Source organism: Pezoporus occidentalis, unplaced genomic scaffold (assembly GCF_034315485.1).
Source record: "Pezoporus occidentalis ecotype Australia unplaced genomic scaffold, CSIRO_AGI_Poc_V1 ctg24, whole genome shotgun sequence".
Taxonomy (NCBI): Eukaryota; Metazoa; Chordata; class Aves; order Psittaciformes; family Psittacidae; genus Pezoporus; species Pezoporus occidentalis.
In genome coordinates this window covers 1,388,091-1,409,872 of record NW_026914285.1, presented here as the reverse complement: position 1 = coordinate 1,409,872, position 21,782 = coordinate 1,388,091, and positions in this window count along the sequence as shown.

Here is a 21,782-nt window from a genome sequence, read left to right as displayed (position 1 = left end):
GAAAACTGCTCCATAAGAGTTAACTATTTTGATAACTTTCAGCTGAGTAATTAATGAATGTATTGCTGCCATTTCAGATTTTTGTGTATTTGCCAAGTCTGATATTTTTTTTGTCATTAATTTGTTCGTTATTCTGACTGGGTATTTTTGGCTATTTGTGATCATCTATACTTTCTCCTTTTGTTCACTACTGAGGTAATATGGCAGTATATGTGCCACACCCATGCTTCCAGCATGCTTCATTTCTTGCATCAGGTCTCTTCAGGAGAGTTCAGCTGTCGGCCATAATTTGCTGTAATAATAAAGTTCAAGGTCAGAAAGTTAGTTGTGTGTGGACGTGTCACTCTCAGTGCTGAACATCAAAGTATAAAGCTAGGGAAGGAGACCTGTGACAGCTTTGGAACGTGATGTACTGTGAAGCACCAGGAATGCAAATAAACATTTTGTATCAGCAGAGACCATAACTTACTAGACAGTCAGCTGTAGATGCCTATGGTTCAGAAGCTATCTGATATTAGTATCATGTCCTCCTGATTTGCATTGTTTCTTTTGTCTCCCAATTAACATTTAGATGTATTACAGTACATTGATTCTTTAGAGGGGCTGATTTGGGATGGCAGTTCTTTGCAACAGCTAAGTCTCTGGTTAGAGCAGTAATTCTCCGTGTGGACAGCTCATGAAGGGAAGTGAGTTAAATTAATCATGCAGCAAAATGTATAACACTGCAGAAGTCAATGGAGGCACTTTGCATGTACAGCAGTGCTGCTGAGAGCACATCTCTCACCATTATTTATAAATGATGTGGAAGATTCCCCTCCAGCAGCATATTGATTTAACAGCCTATAAACACACACAATATAATAACTCCTGATCTTCTCAGTCCACAGTCAGAGCAAGTTCAAGGACATAAACCCCAAGTATTACCAGCTTGGTTACTCCAGTGAAGTTATACTATATTGTTGATTAAAACGGTGTTTCTTATTTTTCTTTTTTTAGAAGAATAGAATTTTGAAAGGTAAAGATGGTGTTACTTCAGCTGTTAATATTCAAGTTTTAGAGCTGGTGTACTTCTAAATATGTGGTTTTTTTTTTTCATGGAGGTCAGAAACACGAATTGGAAACCATGAGCTACCAGTAGGTAGATTGAATTTGAGAGCATAGTTTATTGTAACAGTGATGACAGAAAATGAGATGCCAAATGCAGTCTCAGTTCCAAAATTCCTCTTGTAAAAATTCCCATAAACTAATTTGTTTGCTGCTGAAAAGGTCAAGGTCTGTTTTGCAAACACCTTCTCTCAACCCCGTACCAATCCCCAGCAAAGTGATATACAGGCAGGAGAAATAAGTGGTATCAGCTGACCTGAGGATTTCAGTCTCCCAAAGCAGATGCAGCCTAAGCCAGTGCAGTACCCATGCTATATTTATTTTGTTATGTTGCAGAGCTCACAAGGTCTCACAAAATTACTCAGAATTTACTGTTTCTGTACATAAATCAAACGTTGCTGGTTGCAGCACACAGGCAGAAGGGCCTGAGATTTGAGAAGGCAAACATAATGTACACAGGTATAAAGCAAAAAACCCAACAAACCACATCACAAAAAGAATTTATATTTTCAACATGTATACACATACATATCATTCATGAAAAAGGAGCTTTCCTTTATGTTCCCATTTGCTAAGGACTTACAACTTTTCCCTTGGAGAGCAAATTACAGAAGATACTGGCTATGGTGTTGGTGGTCTAAATACCATCCCCTTTGTAGGTTGATTCCCAGCCACATCCTGGTTGGCCCTGACTGCCGGTGAGTCAGCCTTTCCTCCTGCCCCACCTGTACCTCTAGGTAGGAGGAGGGGTTCAAAACACCAGGGTGCAACTTTGCAGTCTGGCACTCAGCGAGCATGGTTGTGGAGAAAGCACCACAGGTTTTGGTCCCGCTCTTAATGAAGACACAGATCTCAGCCTGCCTAATAACTATGCCAGAGTGATCTTTTCCTCTCCTGTTTTAGGCAGCTCTTGTTCCTTTGCAAAAGCTCAGCAAAATAGTGCAGAAGCAATACCCAAAATAAAAGAAGTACAAAACAAGTTTTACAAGAAATTTGTTTCTCTTACTGAATTTTGTGGAAAGTCCTAGGCTACTGATTACATAATGTGGAATTAGAGCATAATGGCAGATGGCCATTGGGGCAGTACATGGGGATATTTCTGTATTGGTTCTTAAATGCAGATGAAGCTTTGTAATTGGCTTGATGTCAGGCTAACTCGTACCTTTTTGAAGAATGAGGTCCTGAGGTTGCTGAGAAGAAGCATTTCATTGCTTGAGGAACTACATGTAACCCAGGGTGGCAGCAGTCTCCCCGGTCAACTAATAGTTGAATGAGGTTTCTCAACAGAGGATTTTAGTACTCCAGTTTCAGATTCAGATGCCTAACCTCTGCTGCCTTAGAGTCCTATGTCACACATGTCTTCTCTTCAGCTCTGTTTCAGGGGCTAGTATTTATGCACAGTTACAATTTTTTTAATCCAAAAATCTCAGTGTATACATACGAATAGTTGAAAAGCCAAAATGAGCTCCACACAGTTCAGCCACTGTCAATTGCATTATCTGGATCTATACCCTTAAATTGTGGGCCAAATAGCTTTTGGCGTATTCTGCACAGGCTTCTTACAGAAGATTATTAAATGCAATTAATAAAAGCCTGCTAGCAAATCTTTTCAGCTGTAAATTACTGGAAAATAATTCAGTTTGCTTACAAAATGGCACAATTGTAAATTGAGAAATCTGAATTAAATTCCCAGCTGGGAATTTAAAAGCATATGTCACATTTATTTTTTTCACTACTCCTTTTTTGCTGTCCACAGTGAGAACTGGTCCATTGCTGAAGGCAGATAACAGATGGTAAACCTCCACTGCCATATGACTCTGCTATTATCCCATTCCTCTGCATACCTAATCTAATAAATAGAGTGTAATTGACTGTAAGTGTACACCCTATATGTGAACACATCCTAGTACATTACAGCTCTAACAAGAACACTAAGCAGGCTTTTGTAGCTGATACTGTATTTCCTATATCTATTTACTTACACAGTCTAGGGTAGGCAGGATAATTTAAATGTGAGGTTCAATGGGGAAAGTAAGCTTCTCAGAGGACTGGCAAAATGCCATTTCCATCAGCTCCTCTAATCTAAAATTAAATAAATTATCAGACTTCCAGTTCTGTTAAAGCACAATTAACACCACAAACAGTAAACAAACTGTATCATCACTTTCAAAAAATACCTTAGGTTCAATTCACATAATTTAATTGTCATTGAGTAGATCTTTGTGCTATCACATTCAGACTGAAACATAAGGACTCAAATACTTTCTTAGTTGGAAAAGTTTTATTTCCTTCTTGAAAACTACCTTGATAGCTTCCAGAAGAATTTAACTTGAATGGTTTCCGTCTCTAAATCAATGTCCTCATGTAAGAAAACATGTAGGCATATGTTTAGTTCTAAGCTCAAACTTGAATCCTAGTGCCTTTACTGATATTCAAATACATGCCAAAGGGCATTCCTGAATGAGGGCATTTTCCTCAACCGAAAATTGTCTTTCTCTGGAGTGAAGTAGGTGATCCACATTCAAAGAACATTGCTTCATTCCAGGCTGATTATCAGCTGTATCCTAAACAGTACTGATTCTCTTTAGAGTACTCATTTATTTTAACCATTATTTATTACTTGCTGTTTAATATGGGTTTGCAGGCCTAGTCTAGATGAGGGCGCTATTTTGTTAGGTCCTGTGTTAATGCAAAACATATCCTTATATAATGACAGCTACAGCACCATTATTATAGTACTTTGTGCTACATTCCCCTGTAAGCTCAAATTCACAACTGAATTATCATGGCTCAACAAGTTACTGAGGACCAAGTGATCCATGATAACAATCCACATGAATGCTTTTAGTCCATGGTAAATCTGAAGTGATATGACTTGGTGTAGCTTTTAACACAAGACAGTACTTTGCATTTGCTGCAATCAGACTAGAGTTACTCAGCTGACATTATGGGATATGTGTATGAAGATAATCCTTGTTTTGTGGTAGAAAAGTGCAAATGTTTAAGACTGTCAACATAATTAGAATTGTGCCATCTTCCTAGCTATAGTGTGTTTAGTAGAATATCTATTTAGTGCATTTAATTACAGCATAATTAAGTTAGCGCAGATTTCCAGACTGAATTCACAAACGGTATAAAAATTTTCTACACCAGTATGGCTACTTTCAGAAGGGAAGACTAAAGACTACTGTGTGTACTTCCACCTGGAAGTGTAGCTACATTAATTCCAAAAGTTTTTCCTCACTAATTATTTCAGTGTCTAAAATTTGCGAAGGAAAACCAGCTTACTAAAAAACTACAGAATGCTGTTATGGGTAGAAGCAGCCATGGTAACTTTAATTAAGGTTACTCACAACTACCTTCTAAATTCCTGGTTTCAGTTGTTTCTAACATTACCAAATGTAAGTTATCCAAGCTCTGATTTTTCCAATCCTAATTTTTCCATGTTGGAGATATCCTTCAGGTTGAATTACGAGCAAATTAACAAAAAGTTGTTGACAAATATAGCTGTTCTGAGAACGGTATTAGAAGAAAACTAACTTTATCTTCCATGTAAGAATAGAACAGATTTGTTGAAAAGTGTTGCTATTTCTTTGCCCAGACAGCTGATCACTCTCTTCCCCTCTTCCACCTCTTGACCCAGAGAGCTGGGCTGCGCTGCTCTGCAGTGGGACCTGCACGCACAGGAGTTTGTTTAAAGGGGTTTGCCCTGGCACTGCTTTTCTCCTCCAGCAGTTTGCAGACATTTCTATTGCAGATTTGGCTATTCCTGCTTCACTGGTGGCATGAGCCCAACCTTGGAATATTCTGTATTCATTTATTATTTGGGAGACTGCCAGTGTGTTTCTCTGGCATGCAAACCGTAGGAGCAAAACCAGAATGGAACTTTATGAAATTAAGTGAGTTAATTAAATCATATGCATTTAATCCAAGTTTATTAGCAATGAGGGGGCACTTTTGTAGCCGATGGGCTTTGTTAAATTGCAAAAAGCTGTTATATCTATGGCAGTAGAATTTTATAAAATGGTTATACATCTTTTTGAGTTAAAAGTATTTTATATAAGTCACTACCAGCACATACTTGGCACATGAAAGAGAAGCCACTACCAGCCACTTCTGTCATAATAAACACATTGACATTTATAAAATATCACAGAGTAAGTATACCTTCTTCTCAGCAGTTAATTTTACAGAGGCATTCTAGCAAAGGTAGGTCCTAAGGAATGATTTAAATGGCCTTACAAATCAGGTCAGGGTGGATTTTCTCTACGTGTGAGCAGTCTTTGCTAAGTTAATTTAGGTAATTGGTGAGGGCAGCCACTCCACAAAGCACTATATGAGTTACTGTGTCAGCACTTGCTGGGATTTCTGGGGATATATCCCATGGCTCTTTCACTCCATTAAGATGAATTAGTCTGGGAGCCCAATGAACTGTGGGAAGACGTTTCCTTCTGAACAGCTCTAGAAGACTGTCTGCACTTGAAGTTGTTTAGTGTTCTTCCAAATCCTGAAGGGGTATCTTACAATGCTTAATAAGTTTGGGGTTTTTTGCCTAGGCCGCAGGCAGGTTAGCTGGCTGTGGCTGAGAGCAGCATTATTCAGGTGACAGGGAATACTGCTTGTGAAAAAAGTGTTTAGGGAGAAAACCTAAGTCTCACTTCATTTCTGTGTAATTCACCTAAGTAATTCTTGCGTTAGTATTTCTATGAGGATATTTCCTAGGAAGGTTTGCCGCCAGGAAGCCCAAGCCCACATACAGATAAACTTGAGGAATCAACAGGCGAGGCTGGCATTCATAAAAGAAGAGCAGAGGCTGCAGGGCATGGGATGGGAAGAAGCAAGTAATGAAGAGCAACAGATGGAGGGAAATACAGTTGTTACTTTTCTGAATCAGAAACAGAATGCATGCCAATATTGGGCAGGGTGATGGCTGCACCAAGCAACCAATGCTCAATAAAGTATGTATTTGGGTTGACTTCTTCCTGAACATAACAGAATTACCTAAATTTCTCCAGCATTTTCTTGCTCCTGTACATGGGATCAGAGGCCACAAATATGAGCACAAACAAAATATTGGCAATGTAATTGTTTAAAGTCTTGTAAATTAGGAAGCCAAAGCATGATTTGCACCCATGCAGGCCTTTGATGTCAGCTGAATGTACACGTAAGCCCAATTTTGACCTGAATGCTAACAGACTCTGCTTTCTAAGGTGGAATGTAGGGCTAAGATCAGGCTCGTGTTGCTTAGTAACCTCTAACCAAAAGCTCAGTCACAAATGAGAAATCTTTCTGCTGTTTGTCTTTTTGCCTTTGTGGTTTAAGCCCAGCAACAGCCTTGCATGATGCTAAGTGAGCAGCCATCTTTTTCTTAAGAAAAAAAAGAATAATAGCTATTTCATTTTGCAGTGATGGTTCTCAGAGCACTTTGCAAGGAGACCAGGACAATTAATCCAAAAATGACTTCTTAAACGTTATTTTTATTAGACAGGGAGGGATGAAGGAATTCTCATATTGCCAGTTTCAAAACAGTCAAAGATGACTCTGGACTTTTTCCCACAAGGGAGATGATTCATCCTGTTATTCTCACCTAGGGTCCTCCTAATCTCTTTCTCGCCCTATGCAAGGCAGCATATTGTATCTGTGCAAGGATGAATGTCACTGCCTGGCAGCTTTAAACTACACACCTGCTCTCACTTTTTTTCCTCAACGTTGATGTTTGGGTTTTGTTTTCCCCTCTCTTACTGGTTGTCCCCTGTGTGCGATTAGGATACAGAGAACACTCTTTGTGAATCTTGTATTTCTGGAGTAGTAAAGTAAGGAAGAATTCTGCAATGGAAAGGAGGCATTAAATTTTGGCCACCTAGAGGGAACTGCCTTATTTCTGATCCACAAGTAAGTGCAGGAATAGAGAAGGAGAGTGGAAAGAGTCTCTCTTTTCATTACAGCAGGATCTTCTGTCTGTGACAGACGAGATTTTAAAGCATATGGATAAGAAGGATTATTCTACTTAATCACTGCCTAACCAACTTCTGTATAGAAAAGGACAAGAAAAGCAATAAGAAAATGAACAACCACAACCGCACTCTTTGTATGCCACAGCTGTTCTGGATGTCATTTCTTTTGTGTGTGCTACACCTGTGCTCTATGATTTTCCCATCAGGCATGCCTGCTCAACAGGTGTCCAAGGAAAATTAAATAGAGAAGTGGACATCCTTTGTAGAAGAAAAAGGAATAACACAGACTTTATTTCATAGTATCATTTTTATGGACTTTTTATAGCCCTGCAGTGCATCCCAACACATCTCATTGGTTGCTGTGAGAAACTTTTTTCTAGTAGCCAAGTTTCACTTGTGGTTCAAGGTTCGAACCTATTACTAAGTCTGTGAAGAAGGAAAGACTCATTTCCTCCTCTGCAGCAGTGTCTCTCCTCACACATCTCCTCTCCAGACTAAACAACTCAGTTCATTCAGCCTTTCTCTTATTGGCAATGTTTCATCCAGCTGCTGTAACCCACTTCCTTCTCCACTGGGCTTTCCACACGCTTGTGGGAATTTGTGCATATCTGATGCAGCTGCCCTCAGCCAGGCAGCCAGACCCTGCTGGGGGTGGCAGAGAACATGCTCCGGGCCCTGACAGCTACATATACCTCTACAGATCCTGTTATGCTGCAGTTTGTCTTTAAGGGGACAGCTTGCACTTCCAGTGTTTACAACAGCAGCGGTTTCTCCTGTGAACTTCTCTTCCTTTTGCTCAAAGTCCATGTGAAACTGAAAGTTCACCTCCCCAGGGAAGCTGGCCCTGGCATTTCTAATACACCAGCCACAAACATGTGCAGCAGAAACAGAACAACTATCAATAGGCATTAAACAAACTGGATGAAAAATTAGGTTTTAACCATGTGTGAATTTCTCTCCTAACCAAAGACTTGGGTTTCTGGCTTAGTTTTGGTATTATAACACTAACTTAATCGATTGTTTTTTGGTTGTTTTTTTTTTTTTTTAGATTTGTCTGGTTTATGGTAGAGTCTTAGAGCATACAGTCTTTTCATAAAGAATACCATGAAAAGTGGTCTATTGTTAGTGCTCTCACACAGGATGAGGAGCATATAGTTAACCTCAAACATCCACACTCATGTGCTACCTGACTCTGGAGCAAACAAAATCTGCACTTGATCCTAAAGGTGCACCAGGTGCTGGAAAGTTTTGTTCTTGGTCAGATCCCAAAGCACTTTGGTTGTGACAAGGCTGAATATCAAGGCTGAAGAGCTCATGGTCGCATCCCTAAACCTACAGGTGAGATTTCTTTCATCTAAACTTGGAGGTTTGAGTCTCAGTAACAGTTCACCCTTACATACACTTTAGGGTTAGCAGAGTAACATGGGCACTTCTAGTGCTCACAGTGAGATGAACCATCTCTTGGAGGAGTCCGTTTCTCTTCTGAGACAACAAAAACATTTAGATGACTTGCTCCACAGAGAGGTCCATGTTTTGTCACCTGAAAAGTGCTTATTCCTGGGTTTTCTGAGGACCGCACCTACTGTGCATTCCCAAAGGACGTGGGGTCCATCCTGCAGGATGGGAAGCCTCTGGCTCAGCACCTGCACACACACACATTCACTCTGATGACTGTAATACAGCATCACTCCTCATTCATGAAGATCAACTATGTACCAGTTTCAGGCATTCTTCAAGCAGGGAAACAGTGTTGGGAGAAAATACCATGTTGTAAACCGAGGCAGAAGCTCAGCCAGGAGAGGCCTGTGTGCTAAAGCAGCGGCTTGGAACACTCGGCTGTGCAATTCAATGAGGAGAATCAGGTAGAGCGGCACACATCTGTTTTAACCAAAGCGGCTATCGCCTCCTCTAAGCGCCGGCTCTGGATCAGGGGCTGGGAGTCTGTCTCTGTGAGACACTGACCTCCGCTGGTAGCTTTCCTAATTACAGGATAGACTTCCACACTCCTGCCTGCTGTTACCGTCAACCATTCCAATAGGGCTGTGATTCCTAATTCCCTCCCAAACTTTGACTTGAAATCTTAGGAGATCCTGGTGTGCCACAGAGCAGTAACTCTGACATCTCCTTAGATGGTCCCTGGCTTGTCACAATACTTTTGGCTTGCTTTCACAAAAACAGCCTTGGGGAAAAACAGAAAAAAAATCACAGATTTACAAGCCCAGACCTCAAAACTGCTTCTTTGCCTTTATTCATGATATTAATAGTAAAAACCCCAATATGTCCACGTCTTATGTCTTATTCATTAGGTATAAAACTGTAAGAAATACAACTTTCTGCACTATGGTAATTCAGGTTGAGGAGTGCAGTGCTTTATCTCTGAGGATTTCAGAGCACTTCTGAACATATAAAGCCACTGTGCAAAGTCCTCTTCTCCCTTCCCCACACACTTGTTCCTGTGTACCCCTTTATCAGCACCAGTGTTCAAGATGGGCAAAAGAGTAACAGTAGCTACTTGCGATTTTACTACCATCATTTACATAGTAGAAGCCTAAAATGACTGGCCTCTGCCACGACTGTGACTAGCATCAAATGGGAAGCCCCCAGGTGCCGACTTACTCTGCTATTACATAGGAACTTATGAACTATTTGGGATTTACTGGCATGTTATCAACAGAACAAGCCAAGTGGCACTGCTTGAGCGGTATGGTATGGTGATGACCAGCGGGTGAAGATGGGTATCGATACGCTGGACAGACCTGTACCTGAGAAACTGCTGTCAGGTACAGTTTGTGGCCTGCCTCTCTTGCCACTAAATGTTTACTCTACGTTTCCATTTCGTGTAAGGGAATAGCTGGACTGAAAGGAAAGGAATTTATAAGGCTAATCTGTGAGAGAGAAAAACCTCTGAAACCTCCATAGATTTCAAAGGGAGAGTCTTAAATAGAGAGCCACAGTGTTTGAGCACTCTTCTATATTTGCCTCAACTTGATCCTGCTGTGCTATGGCTACAGGAGTGCAAAGCATGTTGTGAGTGTTGTGGCCTTGCCATTCCACCATGGGAGTAAAGGAACAGCTGGAGTAGTGGAAATTGTCTACATGCGACAGACCGGACAGTCTGAACTGTCTGAGGCTGAGCAGAGATGCAGGCATTATATACTGACAGGAAGTGTCTCTTGATGATTTTACCTCCTTTCTCTCAGCTTTTTTTTGTTTTTCTGTAATCTTTCCTAAAGCCAGGAACCTTGTTAAATACATCTTCATTAAAAAAATAGTTCTATCTCTGAGCATCAGGGTTGCTCTTAGAAGAAGCAAGTAGAGAGCTGCTAAGGACAGGCAGGCCTAGCACACAAAGTGTGGCCCAATGGCTGCATTATCTAAGCCAGGGTGCTCTTGCCACTGTGGGGAAAAAATGGTGTGTGACAGCACAGAAATAAAGGGCTCTCTGCAGCAATGTTCGTCGTCTCCTGCTTCTCCCCTCCCTCTGCCAACAGCCAGAACCACAACGCTGGATCACCCCTCTCTGCCGCATCCCCCTACTCCCCAGACAGGAACATCCCCACCCGGGCCTGTTTGCCTGTACTGCTGTAAGACCCTGAGCTCACTTTTGACCAGAAGCTATATACATGGAGTATCAATGCTGTATCAGTGCATCCCAATTAAAAGTTTCTGTCCTGGGTTCAGCAGTAGCAGTCATTTTTCTCCTTCTTAGTAGCTGGTGCAGTGCTGTGGTTTTGACTTTCGGCCTGGAAACAGAGCAGATAACACCGGTGTTTTTAGTTACTGCTCAAATGTTTAGGCTGACCAAGAGCTTTGTGAGCCTCATGCTCTGCCAGGGAGGAGGGGAAGCTGGGAGGAAGCAGAGACAGGACACCTGACCCAAACTGACCAAAGAGGTATTCCATACCACAGCACGTCATGCCCAGGATGTAACTGGGAGTTAGCCAGAAGCCCTAGGGCGCTGCAGGGTTGGACTAGGTATTGGTTGGTGCTCAGTCGGGTGGGGTTGGGGAGAGTTATCTGGTGGCGGGTGGTGAGCGGTTGTATTCTCTCCCCTTGTTATTTCCCTTATCATTATTATTATTGGTGGCAGCAGCAGTGATTTGTGTTACACCTTAGTTACTGGACTGGTCTTATCTCAACCTGTGGGAGTTACATTCTTTCAATTCTCCTCCCCATCCCTTCAGGAGCGGAGAAGGGGTGGGAGGGGGGAGTGTGGACTGCACGGCCAACTTGTCGACAGGGTTTAAACCACGATAGTTTCTTTACAAATGATTTTTGGAGCATTCCCTACGTTAGAGGCAACAGTCATTCTGCTGTGCTATTTATTAGGCTAAAGGGTAGTATCTGTACATCTCTCAGAACAAATCCACAGGAATAAGGCCATGTGTTAGAAAGCTCCAGTTTAATGCCATACAGGCTGGTATGTCTACATGACACAGGGCAGTCATGTCACTGTATGATTTCAGGTCTCAGAAGCAGCATGGACTACCTCGACCTGTTTCTCCATCAGATACTGTTCCGGTATTTATGCTCCAGCACTTGCAAAAACCTAGGTAATAGGTAGGATTAATTGTCCTGTGCTCCATTTCAAAGGCGCCTCTATGCCTGCACTTAGTGGTCAGACCACACAGACACTGAGCCACCTGATGACGTGGAAGCCAAAAAAGGGGTCCTACCAGGAGGTATATGTAGGACATGGATACTGTTGTATCCTGCCCTTGCACTCTCATGTTCCTCAAGTAGAACAGCAATTCTTTCTGTGGTGACTGTCACAGTAAAGCTGTCAGTCTAAGCTAAAGTACCATGAAAAAGGAAGTAGATCACTTGCATAAAATCTACAGCATTCTAATATCTATCAAGATTTCATTTATACATGTGAGCACTGCCTAGCATCCAAGGACACTCCCAGTTATCTCAGATGTACTCTACTGACTTCCTTTACAGGAGTTAATAGTCTGCTCTTTGGCACTTGATCGGGTATCTCCGCACTATTTGTAAGTGCCTCACTGATTGTTACGGGGGATCTGTGCAAGATAGTATTTCTATGAGTAGCAAGACATGGAAAACCTGCCCGCTTCCAGTTTTCTGTCCTGTGTTTTCTGGTTCTTCTATGGTAGCATATTGATTTCCACTTCTAGTCCCATAAAGCCAATGCTGAAATATTCCCAGGTTCTCTGTTTCCTCCCAAACCATGTGTGTACTTCATTTTCTCCTATTCTTTCCTAAGTCTACTAAGACACTTAGCTCCTTCCTGTGTTGCCTGAGGCCTGCTGCTACACTCATCTCAGCAGTCATGCCTTCTGTAGCTCTCCTGTAATATTCCTGTTCCAATTGTTTTACATGATGGCTGTGCAAGATACATTATATGCTGTTGCTGGTTCAAAGTCTAGGCCTGCAGGTCAGTCAACTGCCTGACAGGTACCAGAAAGAGTCACGGCTGAACTTCAGCAAGCAATGAAGCACTACCCGCTCACTGGTTTTCAAGAAACCTGTGGGACAGAAGACTTTAAAGATGCAACTCTATCTGTGACATTTCTACATTATGGCTTAAAGAGTTTAAAAAGGCGGTGGTGACAGTGCAGCTGCACAAGCCTTGTCTCTGTATGAAATCTGACTAAAAATCAAAAGCCATTCTGCAGCAGCAGACAGCAGTAAAAATGGTGGCATCAAACCAAAGTAATGGTAGACCCTTTAGCTGCCACTGCTGCTGGCAGCTGCTGCTCTCTAGATACGGATATTCTACTACAGCAGTGCCTTAAATTACAAGGCTACTGGGAAGCTATACCTTGCAAACCCTACTGATCACAAAGTGAAAATCATAATTAGAAAAAGGCACTAGGAATTAAGTCCACAATGCCCAAAGCACCTCAGAGAACTTGGCATGTCCCTTAACAGCACAACACATGACAGATCATTTCCCAGCCTAAAGAATGGGATCTGCCTTCTCCCTGGGACCTTGAGAAGTGGATATTCCCTCTGCCCTGCAGCAGGGCAGAGCTGATTCCTCCCTCTAGAAAGTCTGGAATCCACATGACTTGAGGGCATGAATGTTCAGAGGGTAGGTGTTGCTGACTTAAACCTGGTCTCAGAGAGGCCAGAATTGTCCTTGAAAAAGAAATTAGAGTTAAGAACTCTTGAAAAAATTATCCTTGTGCATAACTCCATCTTGCCTGAACACAGCAAGTCATGAAAACTGATCTGGTGGTTTGAGAGCTTTGTTATTTTCTTTCTTTTTTTTTTTTTTTTTTCCCCACAGCTTAATATATTCTTTACATTTAATTTTCTTTAATCTTAATTTCTTTAATCTTTAATTTTTTAACCTTAAATCTTTAATTTTCTAAATCTTTCAAGATGTCAGTCAGGGTGGGAGAACTGCGACTGAACATAATGCCTACACATACAAATGTATAATCAGAGCTAATTTAGATTCACTTTACAGCCATAGAGAGAACTAGTCATTTTTAACATATGATCCATCTAAGTAAGTGGAGTCACAGCCTTTTCCGATGAATGGCTCTCTGAGGTCCATCACTTTTCTAAGCTCAGACATAGCAGTCTTTGACAATTGGCAGCACATGAAATGTTTTACTCTCCTTTGTTTCTGATCTAACCTCTCTCCTGCCTTGCTTAGTTCAGGTTGTGTCTAGAGTCAGATACTGGCTGCTGATCTGGAGGTGGCCAGAGGAGGTGCAGTGTGCTTGCTTCTGACGCAGTTCTGCTCTTAAGTTTGGATCATTCATTCCTCAGAAGTTCTTTTTCTTGAAGTTGTGAACAATTTTTAATACTGCTCTGGGAGGTACTTCCAATTGAAAATAGCAATACAGCAGTCCATTACCGGTCATCCATCTTTACTGTATAGTACCATCTAAAGCTGTATCAGAACATTTTTATGTCTTGCCATAGGCATAGGTTTTATAAAACATCTCTGTTCCAGATGGATTCCTTATGGGACATGTGGGACAGGGGAAGACAGGAATTATAGAAGATGTGGAAAGATGGGGAATTACTTACTGGCAGATAGACAAGACTTCATGAGAACTTGGAAAACTGTTTTAGTTCTGAATTTCACATAATTATACACCATTACTTTAGAACTCTTTTATTACTATTGCTGTTTTATTTTTTTTTCTCCCAGTTCACACATTGCCCTTACCAATTTAGAGATTTTTGTCATTAGTTTATGTGGGAGTAAATTCTAATCCAGCATGCTTAAAGAACAGAAAATATTGCCCCACTAACTTATCAGAATTCATATATAATTTCTGTGCCCCAAAGAACCCAAATACCGCAAAAATGGAAAAAGAATTAATAGGGGAAAACAAAGGTCATTAAACAACAAGACAGTCGTAAGGGGACAGAAAAATGCTTATTAAAAATCACAGCCCTACATCTGAAAACTATAAAGCATAATAAATATTAAAAAAATACAAATTTATTGAAATAGGCAGAAAGGGAACATTTTCCTGAACAAAAATGTCATTTACATAAAAAACAATGAAATAATTTGGAAAAATAAAAAAGTTTAATTTCCCTCTCCTTACACTAGATTATTATCATCAGATTATTTGACAATTTAAAAATATTCAAATGAATATGAATTAATTTAAGTAAAGCCACTCCCCCAAAATAATAACTCAGTTGAAGGTATCCTTGATCCTTAGTCTGAGCAGCAAATCTGAGGTTCTACCAGTCATAAAAGTCCCTGCAGTGGCACATTCACTATTATGCCACTGGGCTTCAATCTGAAAAAGATGTTTTGTGTGATGCAAAGGCAGTAAGATTGATGGCAGGAAAGCCAAAATTAAAGCACAATGCCAATTGGATTGATGAAAACAAAATCCAACTGGACTCCATCAGTATAGAACAAAATACAGATTGAAGGCAGACAGGATGATGCTCCAGAAGCAATCTATACAACATGCTACATAACCTAATAATGTAAGAGCCTTTCATCAAAGTCTAGTGGCATTTCCTCATAGATTTGTCCTGTGGTATATTTTGGTTTAATATTTTAAAGTCCACTAGTCCATTATCTGTTGCTGTCCATGGTTCAATCACTCTAAATCTCTGGACCAAAACATCCCATCAGCCCTTAGCTTCACTGTCTCTACTTCATTGACTTTTGCTTCATTTTGGTGCCAGGCTTTCCTTTACTTCAGCTATTACTCTGACTCCTGAATTAGATTAAATGGCCCTAGGGACATTCTTCAATGTTCATATTGATGTTCTCTGCAGCTATTCATGGTCCTAATCTATCATCTACTAATTAGTAAAATTAACCTTTTGTATTCAGTACCTTCCACCTAAAAAAATCCCTGACACTGCAGCAACCTCCCCTGACTGCAGCAACCTGCTATGAATGCTGATATTCATGAGTGTATGTTATGGCAAGGGCATTGTTCAAGTTTCTTTCCAGCACGTCTTTTTACATGAGTTGGTTCCTGGGCATTTGAGTGGAAATATTGTTATATGGGAAAGTTCAGAGCAAGAGTAGAAATCTATTTTAAACAAGAAAATTCTTTTTTTTTTACTAGTATTTCCAGGCTTTTTTCACACTAGTTGTTTTCCCTGTTTCTTGTTTGTCTGTTTGACACCTTGAAATAATAGAATCATAGAATAGTTTGGGTTGGAAGGAACCTTCAAAGGTTATATAGTCCAACCCCCCTACAATGAGCAGGGATATCTTCAACTAGATCAACAGGGAGCACAGAGTGATACAAATAAACTCAGTGAAAGCTGAGCTCTAGGTGCATGTGCTGCATAGTGCTAAATAGTCCATAAAATAAAGTCTTGGGGGCATCTGAAATTAGTGGAAACATTCAACTCTCAGTGACTCAGTTCACCACTTGCAAAATGGACATAAGCCGCCTTTGCCTGTCATCAATTGTACAATAGTAAAAATGGACTGAAAGTGATTGAGAACATTAACAGATGGAAGAACTAGTGTGTTATAAAAAAAAAGACATAAATTAATATTGCTTTGTATTTTAGGAGCAAGTTGGAAAAGAGTCCATAATGAAGTTTCATATCCTATACTTAACAAGAAGAAGCAAAATTCCAAATAGCAGTGAATTTGGCCAGTCTTACATAGTCTGTGAACTGAGCAAGTCTTAGCGCCAAAACTCCAGTGTGTGCGCAGTGCATCATCCTCTCTCACACACATAGGCTCCCACTCTTCTTACTTTCTAATATAGAATCATAAAATAGTTAGGGTTGGAAAGGACCTTAAGATCATCTAGTTCCAACCCCCCTGCCATGGGCAGGGACACCTCACACTAAACCATGTCACCCAAGGCTCTGTCCAGCCTGGCCTTGAACGCTGCCAGGGATGGAGCATTCACAACTTCCTTGGGCAACCTATTGCAGTGCCTCTCCACCCTCACAGTAAAGAACTTCCTCCTTATATCCAGTCTAAACTTCTCCTGTTTAAGTTTTAACCCGTTACCCCTTGTTCTATCACTACAGTCCCTAATAAAGGGCCACTCTCCAGCATCCCTATAGGCCCCCTTCAGATACTGGAAGGCTGCTATGACGTCTCCATGCAGCCTTCTCTTCTCCAGGCTGAACAGCCCCAACTTTCTCAGCCTGTCTTCATACGGGAGGTGCTCCAGTCCCCTGATCATCCTCGTGGCCCTTCTCTGGACTTGTTCCAACAGTTCCATGTCCTTTTTATGTTGAGGACACCAGAACTGCACACAATGCGCCAAGTGAGGTCTCATGAGAGCAGAGTAAAGGGGCAGGATCACCTCCTTTGACCTGCTGGTCACGCTCCTTTTGATGCAGCCCAGGATATGGTCGGTTTTCTGGGCTGCGAGTGCACACTGCCTGCCCATGTTCATTTTCTCATCAACCAACACCCCCAAGTCCTTCTCCGCAGGGCTGCTCTGAATCTCTTCTCTGCCCAAGCTGTAGCTGTGCCTGGGATTGCTCCAACCCAGGTGTAGGACCTTGCACTTGTCATGGTTAAACTTCATGAGGTTGGCATCAGCCCACCTCACAAGTGTGTTAAGGTCCCTCTGGATGGCATTCCTTCCCTCCAGGGTATCAACCGAACCACAAAGCTTGGTGTCATCAGCAAACTTGCTGAGGGTGCACTCAATCCCACTGTCCATGTCACCAACAAAAATGTTGAACAAGACCGGTCCCAACACCGATCCCTGAGGGACACCACTCATTACTGGTCTCCAGCCGGACATTGAGCCATTGACCACTTTTTGAATGTGGCCATCCAGACAGTTCTTTACCCACCAAGTGGTCCATCCATCAAATTGATGTCTCTCCAATTTAGAGAGACAAGGATCTCATGTGGGACAGTGTCGAATGCTTTGCACAAGTCCAGGTGGATGACATCAACTGCTCTACCCCTGTCCATCAGTTCCGTAGCCCCATCACAGAAGGCCACCAAATTGGTCAGGCAGGATTTCCCCTTAGTGAAGCCATGCTGGCTGTCACCAAGCACCTTGTTGTTTTTCATGTGCCTTAGCATGCCTTCCAGGAGAATCTGCTCCAAGATTTTGCCAGGCACAGAGGTGAGACTGACTGGTCTGTAATTCCCCGGGTCATCCATTTTCCCCTTCTTAAAACTGGGATTATATTTTCCATTTCCCAGTCATCAGGACCTTCACCTGACTGCCATGATTTTTCAAATATGATGGCCAGTGGCTTAGCAACTTCATTTGCCAGCTCTTTCAGGACCCGCGGATGGATTTCATCAGGTGCCATGGACTTGTGCATGTTCAGGTTCTTAAGATGGTCTCGAACCAGATCTTCTCTGACAGCAGTCCCAAGGTCTTTATTCTCACAGTCCCTGAATCTGCTTTCCAAGACTTGGGCACTGTTGTCAGAGCCTTTGCCAGTGAAGACTGAGGCAAAGAAGTCATTCAGAACCTCAGCCTTCTCCAAATTCAGGGTTGCCAGTTCTCCTGATAGCTTCTGGAGGGGACCTCCGTTGTCCCTCATCTGTTTTTTATTCACAGTGTACCTATAGAATCCCTTCCTGTTATCTTTAACATCCCTAGCCAAATTTAATTCTAACTGGGCCTTAGCTTTCCTAACCTGGTCCCTAGCTTTCCTGACAACATCCCTGTATTCTTCCCAGGCTGCCTATCCTTACTTCCACCTTTTATAAGCCTCTTTTTTCCTTTGAATTTTCCTCAGCAACTCCTTATCCAATATCATCCAATATCCTTATCATCATACAGTCTTTCCTCTGGATAGATTAATATCTTGTGGATCTTCATTTACTAATGTCATTTTACATGTGAATGAGTAAATACGCATAAAAATGGAATTATCTTCTGTGCTTCATACTTGATTTGCTTAGTTGATATTACCACAATCCTTTGGTTATACTTGCAAAAACCCTTAATGTGCCATTCAAAAGTGGCAGTCATTTCCTACATGTCCTCTCCAAAAAATCAGTCTCATAGGGAAACACCGAGTCTTTCTTTAAAAATGTAGTGTCATTCTTCAGTCTATGAAGAAATGGAGAGAGATATGCAAATCTGCCTTCAGAACAGATTTTACAGTGTGCCACTTTTGTGCACAGCCTCTGGCATGGTTTGAAGTTACTTTCAGTACTGGGGTGCTGAGCAGCGGTAATGTCTTCAGCTTAGAAGTGATATTTGTGAGATTTTGTCTCAGCTACTGAAAATAGAATGAAATTAGTAAAATCTGGAGATTTATTTTTTTTGCTGTCAGTGATGGGACTTATTTAAGAGCTCTGAATCCAAGAATAAATCCCTTCTGGCCAGAAAGTAGCTCTGGAAACACACAGCAGTAAGCATGGTGAAGAATAAGATTCAGAACTTTATCATTCTGAATGGCCTCAAATGCATGCTCTTGGTTTTCAGACTGTCATTATTGGGATGATATTAATATTTTCTTTTCAGTTGCTGGTCAGTACTGCTGGGAGAGTTCTGCATTTCTGAAATCATTTGGGTTGGTATCACAGTGTTTCCAGCCAAGGGAGATGGGCAGGGTAGTTGAGGTTAGGATACCCTATGTAGGATACTCTTGGAGACTGTTCTCCAGCTCACCTATGATGTCTTTCTTACTGCAGGACAGAGTTGAACTCATGTCCTATTCCTCTTCCCCAACCTCCTTCTGCAAACCAAAGCCTCATACTCTCAGGTGACCCCTTTGCTCCTGTCTTTTATGTCTTCTTCCAGTGCTGTGTTTTGTGTCAAGTGGACTTCCTGCTGCAATCTACTCAAGTAAATTTAAAGGATGATGATCATTATCAGAGACAGGAAAAAGTCTTATACCAAAAGGGATGGAAAGGGTTGGGCTCTTCTACTTTAGAAGGGTAAAAAGAGGATGAGTGTGAGAAATTAACATGAAGAAATGCCTGGGATAGAAAAGACAGAGAGTCCATGTCTTCTAAGACATTAAATGGTGCAGTGAGACATTGATTGATGCCCTGATTCATCAGTTAATGAAAACAGAAGGCCACAAATATAACATTAAGAAAGTTATTTTTCCAGAATTGTTAGGTTGTTAAAAATGCTGACACTGGAAGCCACTCTGGCCAATGATGTAGAAGTATGTGAAAGAACTAACCATTTCCAGTAATAATAAAGATATCCAGAATTATAACAGTTAATGCAGCAGGGTTCAAAAATTCTTTTACTGTGCCCTGACTATTAGGGAAGACATGAAATGACCTCTGTCAACTGTGTGGTTTTTGCACCTTCTTCTGACATGTCTGGTACTGTCTACTATTGTAGACAGACTACCAGACCAGATGGATCACAAATCTGATCCAATATGGTAACTCCTTATGTTCTTAAATGAAAATTTTGCCCAAAGCATATCAGGAAAGCTTTTGGAAAATCTCAGCAAACTAACATAAAAAAAAATCTTATAAATTGTCACCTTCTGTCTGCTAAAAGCATGTCAAAGAATAATAATTTTATTGCTGTCTAATCCAGTATGCTCTCTGCTTTTTTAGGGCAGCCATAGTCTTCAAACTGAACACTTCCTGAACTCTCTTATTTTTTTAGGAATGCCTTCCATCTGTCTTTGAATAAGCTAGCCCTGATCTGTGTTCTGTGCGTTAGGTTGTATCTCTGAATGTTTTTCCTGGTCACATTCTGAAGCCTGGACAAAGTGTTTTCAAGGTGGATATATTTCAGTGCTAGAACAGTGTACATGAAGGAATTCATGACCTGTCAGTACAGCAGGTATGATATTAATGTAAAAAATAGAACATGCAATGCGTATCAGAAACAGGAGGAAAGCAGGCATATTTTACAAGATGCATTTCAGATACCCTTATCACATCTCTCCCTCCAAGACAGTAGCATTGATCAAATAACGTTGCTTCCAGTAAAAATGCTAACAGTTTCCCTTCAATCACCAATTACTCTGAGTTCTGCAACACCCTCTTCTAGTGTATTTTTCTCCTATCCCAAACTCATTCTGTTTTCATGATAACTGGATTACTGAACCCCTGTAGGATTGCTGAGTTTGTTACATGTGGCAAGACCTGGCTCATTGGCCTGTTTTCTCTGCACCTTAAGACAATCAAGCCACAGGGCATGTAAGTATATTCAAATATCTTTTCACTGCTCCTCTCCTCTCCAGTAATATTTTGCACCCGTTTTGCACAGAGGAAAAGATGCAGTGAAGAATCAAGTCAATTATCCCCCAAAGTAGTGACGTTAACAGCTTCTGACTAGAAACATTAAAGCTTAGCAGCAGCTCCAAGGCAGGACGATAAAGGTCTGACCCACAGTGCTTGAAAGGCAGTAAGAAGTATAGTATTTCCTAGTGGATTGTTCCCTGCAGGACATGGACATTTCCCTATTTGAATCAAGTCTAATAAGAAGCCTCATGTCATTGCCTTCCTTACACTCCACACAGAAAGTCAATCCCGCTGGATGCAGGTTCACAAAATTTCCAGGGGTATCAGGTTTCTTTTTTCTCCCACTCTCCCTGAAGCACGACAGTACAATAGTACAACTGGCACATTGCCAGCACATCAGGAAGGTCTTCTTACACCCTTATCCACGGGTCCCAGCACCAGAGAAAAGCTGTGACAGCATGCTGCAGCTGAAGACTGTATTTTTCTCCATGGCTGCAACCGTGTGCTGTGGCCACACCTTTACCAATATACCTTTGCAGCTGTGGCATGTCCTGTCTGTGATTTAACGTAGAGGCTGCAACCCCTTTCTGCCGTATAATGAAGGGACAAGGATACAAGCATGCAACTTGAGGAGTGGGGTAAGATGTGGCCATGCAGATTTCTAGCTGCTTCAGTCACTCATGGCCTCATCTGATACTCCTGAATGTATGTCTATATATGTGTATATATGTGTGCAGTGCTATATAGGAGGCCTTGTAACAACAATATGGCATAAAATATCTATGGCAGATGAGATTTTAGAGACATGACAAAGTTCTTGGTAGCACAGTGGGCAACATGAGGCACCCATAGTAATGACTCATACGGGTTGAACTTCACAAGATTATTTACCTTTTCCAAGGGCATCTTCAATATGTGTCAGATGTATAAATACATTCAGCATCTTGCAGTAGTCTTTGACTTTCAGACTGCACCCCATATTGCTTTCTCCTGGTTATTTATCACACTTTTGTTAAGGTCTTGCAGTTTTGCTTCTCTAGGTACAGAGCTATTTAAGTAGCTCAAATGCCCTTTGTGAAAGAAAGACCATTATTGAGAACAATTGCAAAGAGGGCAAGCTGTTAGATAATGTGACA